At 39.8% G+C, this 13,975-nt stretch overlaps 1 long non-coding RNA gene across 5 annotated transcripts in view; it reads right to left on the reverse strand.

Moving 5' to 3' along the window:
* Positions 1 to 13: 13 nt before the first annotated feature.
* LOC130147356 (uncharacterized) overlaps positions 14 to 13,975 on the reverse strand; it is a 66,425-nt gene continuing 52,463 nt past the window's right edge. For 2 of the 5 annotated variants that reach the window (XR_008821211.1, XR_008821209.1), the window contains 3 exons: positions 7,851 to 8,013; positions 4,695 to 4,770; positions 14 to 1,806 (listed from right to left, as the gene is read on the reverse strand). This is a non-coding gene — a long non-coding RNA (uncharacterized LOC130147356). Of the gene's footprint in view, positions 4,332 to 4,694; positions 4,771 to 7,850; positions 8,014 to 9,395; positions 10,090 to 13,975 lie in introns of those variants that run through there. The other 3 variants (XR_008821213.1, XR_008821212.1, XR_008821210.1) reach the window with 3 other exon arrangements.

The raw sequence follows: 13,975 nt of genomic DNA on the forward strand, positions 1-13,975 counted from the left end.
CGGAGCGGGACGCGGAGCTGGCAGCCCGCGGGGAGCGGGAGCTGCCGCTCTGCCCGTCCGGCCGCGCCCCGGGCAACGGGGTAGACCTGTCCGCTGTGCCGTGCTAGCGACTGTAGTTGTTCACTTTCAAAATAACTGGGCGCGCCAGCCGGCTCAAACTACCGTTCAGCGTCAGCTTTTTGCTTCGCAAGCAGGTATCCCACTAAAACAACCCCCAACACTGCACACTGGGTTACAACAAGATACCATGTTAAACAGCAGTTTCTGACAAGCGCTATTTTCCAGAGATTTCTGAAAAATGCCCATGCAAGTTTCACCAATTCCTTTCTAAACTGAGGGCAAACCCACCAGTCCCCTGACACTCGGAGAAAGACACCCACAGCTAAGGTAAAACACCCTCACTGCCAGAAGAACACACCTTACTTCATTCTGTGTTAAAAAAGAAAACCCAAACAATCAAACAAAAGAACCCTTCAAATAAAAAAGCCACAATTTAATTGTAACAGACTTGAATTTAATACTAAACTGACTTGAAGGCTTCCAAACAGTTAAGCCTTTAAACTCCGTATAAATCAGCACTGTAGTTCCAGACTATTTCAGATGATTATTTAAGCAGCAATACATTAAAAAAATTGTACCTTGGTGTGTTAACAGAACATTCCCTCCAAAAGCACAGCACTTCCAGCTCAGAAGTCACATTTTTCTTAGTAATGCTATGATGAAACTACAACTTCTGTCTAACAGCAGCTGTTCGGAGCAGCGGGGGGCAGGGGAGGAGGTACCCGAGCCCCTCCTGATTTCAGCTTCGTTATACAGCATCCTGAACAGCAACAGCTTAAACCTTAAGAGAAGCTAGGTAAGCAAAAAATTCTTCAAGCTCATGCAAGGAAGCCTTCTCTCCACCAATGCTGTCTTCTGCGTGACACACACACCCCTCCCCTGAGGCATTACAACCCACCGCTTTATTCTTTCCATCTTCACAGTAAAGTTCTCAGATTATTTTTTTTTTCCTTTGGTCATTTTTCCTGTTAACATTATTTAAGTAATCTGGAAATGATGTATAGATGTGGATGTATGTGGCAGCGGAGTATATCCTATGAATCCTTTTAAGTGTGATGCTAAGTGGGATGTTTAAGTGGGAACACCCAACCTGTAAAAACCTAACTGAAAGAGATAATTACCCCACTGTAAAGACAGGGAGATGGGGACAGAGAAAAGAAACTAATCTGTCTTTGTTAATTGTGGAGACAAGAAGAGATCTCAGAGATTTTGGGTTATAGAAGTGTATTCTAGCTAGAGCAACATCACCACCTCCTCTCTCCTTTAGGCCGTTTTTCAGTTCTCAAATGGAAAAGGCAATTTAAAATGTCCTAACTCGGGCTCTGAGGAGCTTTTCTTAGTGGCAGTAATGGTGACAGCGGAAATCGAAGGATGTGTAGTATGTTACAGCTTGTGCTGATGTCAGTAGGGGTAGTGGAAGCGTGGGGATTAAAAACCACGACAAATTACCAGATATGCTGCACAGAGGAACAAAAATGCAGCTGAGCTTGTAGCATGCAGCATCTACCAACACTCCAGCAAGGATTCATGTTATTCTCTCCCTATATACACAAACATTTTCATGATAAAATGTAGGGAACTTCAAGGAATAACGCAGGACAAATCAGTGTGCTAACTGGAGGCAATAGTCCAACCTTTTCAGGCATCTGCCATGGGCATCGCTGAGCGACAACTAGTGATGTTTTGTTGGACAGTTTGGCTTGTCACCTCATAAAGCTGAAACAGAAACAGCTGCAAGGCACAGGGCTGTGGAAAAAGAAGAGAAACAACTGTAACTTCAATGATTTTTAATAAGAACCATCTTTGGCACTTACACACTTTTGGCATTAATACTTCTAAGCCACTAGATGGCAAACGGCCTTTGGGGCAGCCAGACACCCCGGCTAGTCCCCTCGGCACATGCCTGAGGTTAGACTGGAAGTGAGTATTTTCACTCCAGGAGCATCTTTCACATTCTATGGCAGGTTATGTCAGAACAATAGTTAGAATAGGCCAACTCATTACAGTAACATGGCCAAGACAAGTCAAAAATCAGAGTAAGAGCAGTATTTCAAACTTATAAATTGACCTATCAGCTAACATGATTTTATTCGCAACTGTGCGTGAGCAGGCTTAACAACTGAGTTAGAGAAAATGCTTATTTTTTAGTAATGTATTTTGAGAATAGGTATAACTCCAAGGAGGACCAAGTTACTGAATGCCTGGCATACAGTGTCAAGAAAGCTTCATGAGAACGTGCAGTCAAAACAATTGCTCTCCAATTCCCACAGCAGGTGATGCCCACTTAGAGCATTCCTGCATCCTCCCACTGCAACATATACCCCTTTTGGTTGTCCTGAGGCACCTGCTTGTGGCACCATACCCTAAAATAGTTCACTTTCCTTAACAGCAAAGGAGGCAAGATTAACTACTACAAAGGTCTTCCAGGGGCTGGATGTTCCTCCAGCACAAAAGACACACTCCTTGGCTTGGGACAATGGGATAAATCCTTGTTATTATTAGAGGTATGCGGAACCTTGTTGTGGTTTAACACCAGCTGGCAACTAAGTACCACATAGCCACTTGCTCACTCCCCATGGAATGGGGAAGAGAATTGGGAAAAACTGTAGAACTCGAAGGTTGAGATAAGAACAATCTGACAATTGAAATAAGATTTAAACATATAACAATAGTAGTAATAATAATGAAAAGGAGACAGAAGGGGAGAGCAATAAAATCCAAAGGGAAAAGAGAAAAAAAAAAACCAACAAAAATACCCCAAGTGATGCACAACACAGTTGATCACCACCTGCTGAATGATGCCTAACTGGTCCCCAAGTACTGATCAACAGGCCCTGGCCAACCGCCAACCAACCACCCCCACCCTCCCCCAGTTTATATACTGAGCATGATATCCTATAGTATGGCATGTCCCTTCGGCTAGTTTGGGTCAGCTGTCCTGGCTGTGTCCCCTCCTAGTTTCTTGTGCCCCTCCAGCCTTCTCTCTAGCAGGGCCCAAGAAACCAAAAAGTCCTTGACTTAGTATAAACATGACCCAGCAACAACTAAAAACATCAGTGTCCTATCAACATATTTCTCCTAAACAAGGCATTGTACCAGCTACTGAGAAGAATAAAAAACGCTGTCCCAGCTGAAACCAGGACAAACTTCTGTGGCAGAGAGAACCTCTTCAACCTACTCCAAAGCTGAACTAGTCCGAAAAGGCCAGACAGCCGTATATACAGACCTTTGAGTGAGTTGGGACTGTTCCTTCAGGCTTTCGAAACAAAAAATCTTCATGTTTCAATATCTCAGTAGTTGTGTTCCACTTGAGTTAACTGTATTTCATTACCCCATTAACAAAGTACTTCAAGATGAAAGGTGGACATTTACTTCAAATCACAACCTTTGCATAAATTGATAGTCAGAAAATTTAAAACCTGTTAAGGGCAATTAAAGACCTTCCATAGTATCACCTCACTCAGAGGGGAAATCTGCTTCAGGTAAAACATTACAGCTACTTTCCTTCAAGACAAAAATTCCCAAATTAATGACAAAGTGAGATTGGGAAGCAGGAATCTATTAAATCAGCCGCGAGACCTTGCAACAAGCCTGATCAGTTGTGACTTCTCAGATGTTCTAAAACAAAGATCTCATTGCAGAACCAAACTCAATCCATATAAAGGATCAGTAGCAAATTTGCATGTTATTACTCCAAATAAATACTGCACTTGAAAGTTTTTAATATATCTTAATATCTTCATTTTATTTTTGTGGGTTTCCTTTTCCTTAAAGGTCCCTTGAGGAACTGGGTTTGAAAACCAACTGTGCTATGAAATCATATGCAAAGTTCTCTGCCGCTGCCTGATACCTCCTAGAATAGTGCATGATGTAACACAAAATGACGGACTAGGCTGTGCGCTAAAGACTGTAGATTTCTGCAGCTGCTGAAAAAGCTTTTCGCTTTGCAGTCAGGACTGATTTAAGAAACAAAGAAAACAAATACTCAAAAACTCTGGTGCTGGCTGAGCAACCTTTCCCCTCGATGGCACCCTGTCCAGTTGATTCAGTCCACAGAGACCAGGCAGGATTCCTGACACCCATAGGGAGCAGCCAAATGCTGCTGCTCATGCGCTCAAGCTCTGCTCGGTGCCTCTGCAGCTGGATGGAGAGGCTCTGAGGGCAGCAGGCCCGCCCAACAGCATGGACTGCATTAAAAGATGGATACGCATTCCTCTTCCCATCCCTCTGGCCTGCAGCATGATGCTGTCCCACGGCTGGACATGTGGTTTCTAGTAAAGGAGATGAGTGGGTACAGTATGGGTTTTGCAGAGCTCACTTGTCACAATATCATGCTTTCTAGGGAGCATGATGCTTAACAGAACTGCTCAGCCTCTGCTACAGTCCACACTCTGCCATTTCATTAACGAGGACAAACTATTCCTGGGGTCACAAAAGATTGTTTTCTTTATACTGCTTAGAAGAATTGTGCCAGCACAAGGCAAATTATGTTGTCTGGTTTTAATTTTTTTTGTTTCTTTTTCAAAAATTATGCATAGAAGAGATCTGTCTCTCTGGTCCTGATCATATAAAGCTTGTTCCTTTACAGAAATAACTAGGTTGGGGTCAAAGCAAAGAGTCACATGGAGACTTACCAGACTGCGCACTGTATCTCGTTACGCTTTCTTCCCTCGTCTGAGCACCCCTCTCAGATCACTGACGTATCTGGGCCTGAGGATGTAAAAATTCCAATTCAGTACAGAACTGCAGGAAGCAAAAGGAGGGATTAACAGGCCATTTACCACCAAAGGACACACAAGGATTTTACTGCTGTGCCAGTTTCTCTTCCTTCCAACCAAAGTGACCCCAGAGGGCTTTTTAGATTAGTTTCCTCAGGCCTTGTGGGCTGAGTTAATCTCTCTGGGCATGTTAAATGGTTAAGCAAAAATTTGCATTTTTTTTTCTGGCTGCATTATTAGTCCAGTAAGGATTTAATTTACATCATTTCTTTGGGATGGAGGAAAAAAGAGGCTTTCTGAAGAATGCAGAGGAGTGTTTTTTTCTGTGATACGCAATATTTGAAAAATACAATCTCTTGCCTTTCCAGAGTAGCCTTTGACTTTGTAGTGTTAGCAATAATTTTGCCTCACACATCTTCACAGTGCACTGGCCTTTAATGCACTGTTTATATGTAGTTCGATCAGCTGGTTTTGCTGCCTTATCAATTTGCTGCCTTTCAAATTAAACTTTTATTTATTGAAAGATCTTATGTATTAAGTATATGGAAGACTGAAACTTCCTTAAATGTAAAATGTAATGTAAATAAGCATTCAACTCAAAGGAAAAGCAAAAAAAATGCAGCAAATATACAAGTCAAATAGTAAAGTATTAAGGATGGAGTAGTGCTAAGTTTTCAAAAAAGTGTCAAATTATTACACTGCATAATTTGCAGTATATTAAGAAACAGCGTATATTGATTAGAAGAGCAAAAACTAGTGTCCTGCACAATGCTGTCTGCTTCCAGTAAGCTTTACACTTCCCTTGTTTGCTTTGCAATTTTTAAATCTGTGAGCTAAAGCCCCCAAGTTATTTAATCTGGGAGAATTAATAAATTACAGTAGGTTTCCCACTGGAACTGGCAAGCTCCTTGCTTGCAGTTCTTGCGAAATTTGCACATTCCTTAAACATGTACAGAATCGATTCTGCATAACCTTTACTGTCCTGTGTATTCTAAATACTAAAGTATTTCCTTTGCATGTATTTATATATGTTCAACTGAAGATGGTGTCTGCCATGCCTTCCTCAAGGTTAGAAATTCCCACCCTTTTCACTATGAATTGCTTAACAGTCCCTGCCCTACCTCTCTCAACTGCTCAGGAAACTTTGTATCAGCCCCTCACTTTGAGAACTGAATAAACAATTTATCTAATCACTGTGTGCTTTGGAAGCCTATCAATATATAAAACGAGGAAACTATAATAGAAGATCTCTCTGTCTCTGTGGAAAGTTTATGGTGTCAGCAATAATCACAAATAAGAAGTTCTCTTGCGGATTGTTTACCTTGTAAAATATTAACTGCCTTAATTTATTGTTCATGTCAGATACATGCAATTTCAACTATCACTACGATGAGTACTGTTTCTGGATGGTAGTACATCTCAAATCCTAACCTACAAAACTGAATTATAAAGGTGGCGATGAGTAGGTGCTGAAGCAACACACACGTTTTTTCCTCCTTCCTATGCATTCTGTAAGATTAACCCTACAGTTATACTTGCTGCTGCAGGTTTGATGTTGACTAACACATTACTAGTGAACATACAGAAGTGTTTTTTAGAGCATAAGAGCCATAGTTAAAGAAATATATTTTGCAGCTGTGAGCAGTTGCACTTGAAAAATCTCAACTAGCTAGTACTTGGTATCTTCGCACTAAAGAATCACTCTACAAGCTCCAAGCTACTTCCCTTGGTGAAAAAATGTATTTGAAAGACACAGAGGTGCTGAAAGCCTGCAAAAGAGACTTCTACTTGCTATAGAAACACATATGTTCACAAACAGTATTTGCTTTAATAGTCATATAGTAATAAGGCTCTGTTCATTAGAACAGTTCACAGCTGATGAGTACTCTAAAGAATGATCCTCCTATCTTTTAGAATTAAGAAGTGTTACTAAACTTGCTTTGACCTCAGCATGACTTGTTTGCACACTGAATGGCCTTAAGCCTTTTAAAATCAACAGTGACAATAACTCAATGAATGCTGTAAAATACACAGAATGGAAGGACTCAACTGGCAAGTGCTTCTGAAACACACATTAGAGGAGTTCAGTTTCTGAAAGTGAACCGAATACAAGATATTCCTGTAAAATATTCCAGTTTCTCTTTCCATTTTCTTCTTTGAGCCACCTGGAGGCTTACTTTTCAAGTCAATGGAGATATGCAGGAGTTATACTTACTCCTGACAAAATGGAGTATTTTTCCTCCTTTCAGTAATTCAGCATCTAATAGGAGAAGAGTAACTTAATGGAATGCCTCATAAAGACTGAGAATGAAGAATCTGTGAGTCACTATACACTTCAAAATTACGTCTGTACGATATTATGTAATATTGGGCGTGATCACCTGTAGAACAGAATGAGTCAGATATCTCTTCATGTCATTCATTTCCATCTCTCTTGAGAGCTGACTTCCATTCTTCACAGAAATAACCCCTCTGAGCAAGGCAGCAATCAGTCTGACAAATTGACAGAATAAAAATATCTCCATCCCCCTTTATGGGACCTCCTCTGGCATTCGTGACAGTTACAGCTAAATGAAGTACGTTTTTTTGACTCCTCTTATTCTTTAGTGGTAAGCAAGGAATCTTTTAAATAAAAGAATCCCAGCATATGTTTATGTATCCAGTTTCAGAAATTCCCACATTATCCTGCAACAGTTAAACTTCACTTTCAATACAAAAAACTGAAATCCAATTAGAAAAAAAAAACCTCACTAGCAATACAAGAAGCACAACTTAACACTGTGCCCCACAGACACCTCTCAACTACCAATAAGGGAAAAGGAGAGCTCCCAAAAAGGCCTATTTGCCTTTTAGTGGGAGGTCACCTAAAACCAACTTTTCAATATATGGGAACAATACTGAAAGTCAAAATAATCTCTGCCTCTAATCCAGATGTCCATATAGTCAAGTTACTGAACTTCACTGCCTTCATTTGAATTGAATACATGACTTCAGTGCACGTTTTGCTTTTCAAACAAAAGTACAATTACTCCCTCCTAGCTCAAGGAGGCCCAAGGGCATAAGAGATCTCACCTTGACAAGTCCTGCTGTCCTCAGTTCATTAGGAATAAGACTCTGCTCCCCAAATTCAGCTTCACTGCCATCCTAGCTGGCTCAGTCTGCAGACTTGCATGGATCAAACACACACAGGATGGCTTAGGTCTAAGGACACCAGCTGTCCCCAAACATCACTGTTCTGGTGGAGGACAAATAGAAAAGACAAGTGAAATTAGTCGTCACACGAGACACCTTTCTGCAAGTCTTCAGACACAAGATCCTGCGTCGTGCTAACAATGTTAGGGGATTTCCCCAACCTTGTCCCTTAAGAAGATTGTAAAGTAGAACTTCCCTCTTGCCTCTCTACTAAATAAGCTGTTGTGTTATATTTTCTCTTAAAGACATAATCCTCTCAGCCTTGCCAATCATTCTAAGTTTGTGTGCTAAGCAGTCAAATAGAAAGAAATACTTCCCTCTGTTCAGCCAAGTTGTAACCGTATTACAATTGAACCACAATGTGTCAACACTTTGTCTTAGTTTGGAGGGAAAAAAAAGAGAGAGATTAACACATCTACTCTCACTACTAAGATTTAGTTGGAAAGGGCTGATTGTTTGGGGTTTTTTTTAAGCAACAAGTATATTGGGCTAAATTCACGATTGGAATAAACCTCTAAAGATAACAGCAGCAATCAACTGTTGCCTCAGCTGGGCTATGCATTTTTGCTTCCTCTCTCTCTTTGCAGGTTCATGGTTTGTTGCAGAGAATAAAAATTTGCCTGTTAGAACAGAAGATGCTGCTGTCTATTAATGCAGTCCAGAACATGCCTACATCCTGGTGAAAAGTACCAAGACACTCAGACAAATTATTAGGCAGTTTACTCATATGGGAGGTATATCTTCAACATGATGAGGAAGGCACTCCAGACATATTTAATGGGCTGTGTTTATTTCCCCTGATAATCATATGAGAACCGCATGGGCATCTTGATGCTGGTATCTTTATATTCTCTATACTTCTTACATTCCTAAGAATTTATGCTATGAAAAGACCTATGTATCCTATCAGATATTCCATTTTACCAGAAAGTCTGCATCCCTACCAAGAGTCCTAGTTTGACTTGTTACCCAGTGGAAGAGAAGTTGAAACTGAACACAGTCAATTCTATAAGCCATAAGAATATAAAAACCCATAAGAAAGCAAAAGTAACCCAATCAAAACAAAAACAGGCCTCCTCAGGTTTAGCTAAGCTCAAAATCCTTGAGTAAATTTATTGTCCTTGCTAAAAGGGAGAAACTCTGGATGAGCAGCGGACAGAACTGCTATACCGTGGTGATCCAAGGTGCTGGATATCCCTCTCTCAAACACTGGGCTTCACACACAGCAACATACATGCCTGGTAAGGAAAGCCATACCCTGGCTCTCACAGTCTGCCACTGCATCTTTTACTGTTACTTGCATCAGATAAATACCACGAAATGCAAGAAATTTCATCTTCCTGACTTTATAAACATTATGTTAGAAAGCTAAAGGCACAGCATAGAACACACTAGAGATCTGGAACCATAATCTGTTACTATTACCTTTACTCAGTACTCTGCAGCTTGCAGGTCATGGTACCACAGTTTTTCATAACGAGATGTCAAAAAAGCACTGTGTACTTCACCATGCATTTTTAGATCCCCATGTCCACCCTACCTAAACATAAATTTAAAATTCCTTTCTTAGAAACCAATAATATCAGAGGCTTATTGTAAGAGATGTCACAAGAGTCGTCCAAGGTTTTCATTTATGGTAGGATACTCCCACTCACATCCTGAAGAATGTGGAGAGGTTCAAACAAAAGGAGCTGACCACATGTCTGAGACTAAACCAGCAATGCATATCATCACCTACCCACACCATACTCCTAACATTTAATGTCTGTTATGAAACAAGATCCTTTCCATCTGCATGCAAAATTACTATTATGTTATCAGTCTTGCTAAGAGTTCGATAAGAAAAGCAGGAAATTGTTCGTGGCAAACTGACTCTTGAAATCCTTTCCCTCACAGACACACAGAGAACCTTGCCACATTCCTATGGAAACATTTAGGAATAGATGTCCCTTCTGACTGTTCCACTGACACTGTATCCTCAGACTTTGACTTTAATCACTTCATCCCCTCTCAGATACCAAATCCTACTAGGCTTTGTTCTGTAATGTTGTTGCTAATGTTTTCAAATGCTATACACAGGTTTACTGCAGCCTGGGAAAGTGCTAGTCAGGAAATTATGTAAGAAATTAGCCTTATTTTGTTACTGCCATTCTGGCAGTTTTCCACACAGTTATATCACTAATTGCATGTGATTATCGTCAAAGTGAGCTCTTTTAACCATGATACTAAACAGTATAACTAATTCTGTTATACAGATACAGAATACAAAATTTGCAACAATATAGGCCCAAAATCTGAGGTGCCTTGGTAATCCATCATGACAGAAAGTAAACAATCCTTTTTGTTACTTAAATCTTGATTTTTCACCAGTCTATTCAAAATTGCTTTTGTCCTTGCATATTGTTTTTTCAAACTTGCTTTTATTTATTCAAAAGAACATTTACATTAGCAAGATGAAATCTGTTGAGTATGATTTAAATAAATGGGCAATTTAAAAATATTTTTATATTTTTCTACCTCCCCTGGACCGCTCAAGAAGAACGGTCTGCTTCTTAAAGACCATCATCAGTTGTGACTGCTAGTTCCAGACTTGTAAAATTCCTTCTCTTTATGAATGAACCTGTTTGCTTTGAAGTGCCATTTACTGGTTTGCTTCCCTAGTGGACATTACATAGTCTTTCCTGTACCAAAAGAAGTGAAGCAGTTTGCAGAAGTTACAGGCTGTGAAAACTGAAATCTACACCGGTGGAATTGTTTCTGAATAGTTATGTAATAAGAATTGTAAATTTGACAACGGAGAACACTGCCAAAGTGGCAGAAGCTGTTAAAAACCCAAAATTTTGTTCTAAGTATATTTCTAAAATCACAGGCTGTTTCCTTTTTTTTTTGTAGCCGACACACACATGAAGATTTGGGGGGGGTGGGGGGGTGGGGGGGGTGGGGGGTGTCAAACTCATTCATTTTACTTGCTTTTTCACAATCCAGACTTAGGTTCAGCCACTTTTCACCTTTGAGACAAAATCCTTGCATCATTGAAGAGAGAGAACGCTAAATCATTCATTTAAAGGTAAATCAAATTTGATCACCTTAGTAATGTAGAAACATGTAAAGAGGGTTACAGCTGGGTAGTGCAGTAGAAGACAGAAAGGCTCAAAATGTAGCTAAGAAAACAGTAAGCTTGCTCTTTGCTAATACCATCATCACTGCTTTTGTTCAAATGCAAACAAAGTAACAAGCACAGCTGTGGAAAAAACAAGCCCTATCCTAATAGTGGGGCACAGGCTACTCATGCATGGCTACTCTTCCACTGGTAAAGGGAAGTGCTCGTTACTCTTACACTTTTTGTTTCAAAACTGTAAAGGAGATACTTCTCAATATACAGTAAAACAAAAACAAAAAAAAGAATAAAGTTACTTCAAAAGTGACTGTGGAAATGGACAACAGAAGAATGTTTAATACTTCATTATATTGCAAAAGGAGGAAGATTTTGAAAGCAAGTGAGACTTATTGCATCAATCATTTTTTAAAGAATGACGATTCTATATTTAGAAAAGAAGTCAGACACTGGATTTCACAACCATATGTGGAAAACATTAAAGGGAAAACTAGATGGGATTGCCAAGGCAGTATGGGGCCAAGAACTGCTATTTTTTTAAACCCACCAGTAACACTGGTGGGGGCCAGGGAAGTTTCACACAACTCTCCTCTACAACTATTGCTGCAGTAAATTTGCCTAGCAATATGCAAAAACTGGCAGCACTGGACTGCTACAGAGACTGAATTACGCTGACAGCACCAGAACTAGTTGGGCAATTTTGGGACAGTTCCCAGTGTTACTGCCCAATCTCTGCTGGTTTGTGAGTAAATAGGAAATTTCAGTCTAATTACTCCAGTGCACTTTGTGAGATGAATAGACAATAGATGAAACAGCAAGACTTCCCAATCTTCCCTTGGTAGTGCAGGAGAGGATTTTTACAGTCATTAAGCAGTGCATGTTAGCCAGAATTTTACTGCAAACAGTAGAAAATTTGTGACTATATTGTCAACATAGATAACAATGAATAGCATTAATGTGCACTGTTATCACTTTCTTCTGCGTGTGTACCAAAAATAGCAAAATCTTGCTCATAGCTCTCAAAATATTACTTCATTATTAGTTCCTCCCTTTTTGAGAAAAGATTATACCTAGTGAAAATCTGTACACCTTAAGAAAGCCAAATGTTCTTTTTTGAGCCCATTCAGTTCTGCCAAAAGGCATATAGTCATGTTGGCACTTTATCCAATCCTCTGCACATTCAGGGCATCACATCAATATTGATTAAATGTCAGAATGCTCAAGGAAGACAAGCAAATAGAAGCATGACAGTCAAATGCTACAAACGGCACTGTATTCAATCAGGTCATCTTACTGTTATCTTATGATTGCTTTTCCCTAGTATTTTCAGCCTGTAACTTAAGCTGCTTTTTCTCTGTAAGCATATAATGCAGTATATCTCTGCATAACCAAGTACAAGTTGCAAAATGATGAATCATGTGGGGTGGGGGGGAATGAAGCAGACCATTTCTTTGTAAGATTAAGAAACATCTTGGGATTTTTTGTGAAAACTACGCCATTAAAAATTCCTAAACTTCCTTTTCATCCCAATGTTTCCCAGATACTTTGTCCTTCACAAAAATGTATTTGCCCCTGGGGAAAACACAGTATTTCCACTGGTCAAACACTACATCTTGGCAGGGCAGAAGAGGAAATAAAGCATATTTAACTAAGTGAAACTGTAAGTTGCATTTAGATACGGAAATAGTGTAGAGAGCCTAAGAGTGAATGGCTTCCTCTTAAAAAAACACGGCATAGAGGTTTTAAGAGCCACAGCTTGTCAGCTGTCTTTCTTGTTGTCACTGAAGGAGCATGCTGGCTCCTTAAAAGGATGTCTGCGTGATGCTTCCATTCTCTTAGGCAAAATATGAGAGGGGTCAAATGACTCATTATGGATCAAGACCTCACAGGACCTGCTAATGCTGCGTCCCCAAGCAAAGGGTGAGCACATGTAGAACTTCTCACAATACTCCCATGGGAACACATGTTCTGAAGGCATCAAGAGGAAATTGGGAAGACTGAAACCTGGCACCCTGGGAAACAGACTGAAAAGGGTTAGACACTGAAAGGACAAAATATATAGTTTTAGTTTACTGTTTTGCCTTCTCGGCAAAACAGCAATCACAAGTCCAGAACTAAAAGCAGTTCTGGTAGTAAGTCATACTCCCACTACCGGGAATGAGGATGCTGTTACTTAGCAATTCATGTTCATACACTGTTGAAGAAATGGGGGACAAATCTGCACATATCAGCACACCAACGGAGATTTCACAATTAGTATTTTTATATTATTCTTCTCAAAATCAGCCAGGACAGTCACATTTCCAGGATGACAGCTGTCTTGACTGACTGATTTTTTGACTCACTACCCATGCAGTGACTCTTTAGCTCCTTTCTGTCACATTACAAAACTGTAAGCATTAGAGATCTTGTGTACACCTGCACGGAGAGAAGTACTTCCCATTTACTTAAGACATAGCAATACAGGATGTACTCTAAATCAGTCCCTACATCATGTATTATTTAATCACTTCTGAAGGCACTGGCTTTAAGAGATTACATACTATGCTTCTATACCTATATAACCATGGCATTTATCTGAGTACTGGACTTTGTTCTAGACTCTGTTGCTTGCCAGCTGTTATTCTGGAATAGATAATGTAAATAATTAACAGGCAGCACATTCTTCCAGCTGCTAATTCTGTAAAATAATTTCTCAGAAGTTACCCCAAAATTAATTTAACACTTATTATTAAGTATTTGATAATAATGTGTGGTAAAAGACCTGTAAAAAAAGACTGTAACAGAACGAACAATGCGCAGGAAGTACTGATTTTTATCTTGCTGGCTTTCTGCCTCTATTTTCATCAAATTCTTCAGGCGTGATGACAGTAGATTAAAAAGCTTTTTT

The sequence above is a fragment of the Falco biarmicus genome, chromosome 4 (genome assembly GCF_023638135.1).
Source record: "Falco biarmicus isolate bFalBia1 chromosome 4, bFalBia1.pri, whole genome shotgun sequence".
NCBI classification, from domain to species: Eukaryota; Metazoa; Chordata; class Aves; order Falconiformes; family Falconidae; genus Falco; species Falco biarmicus.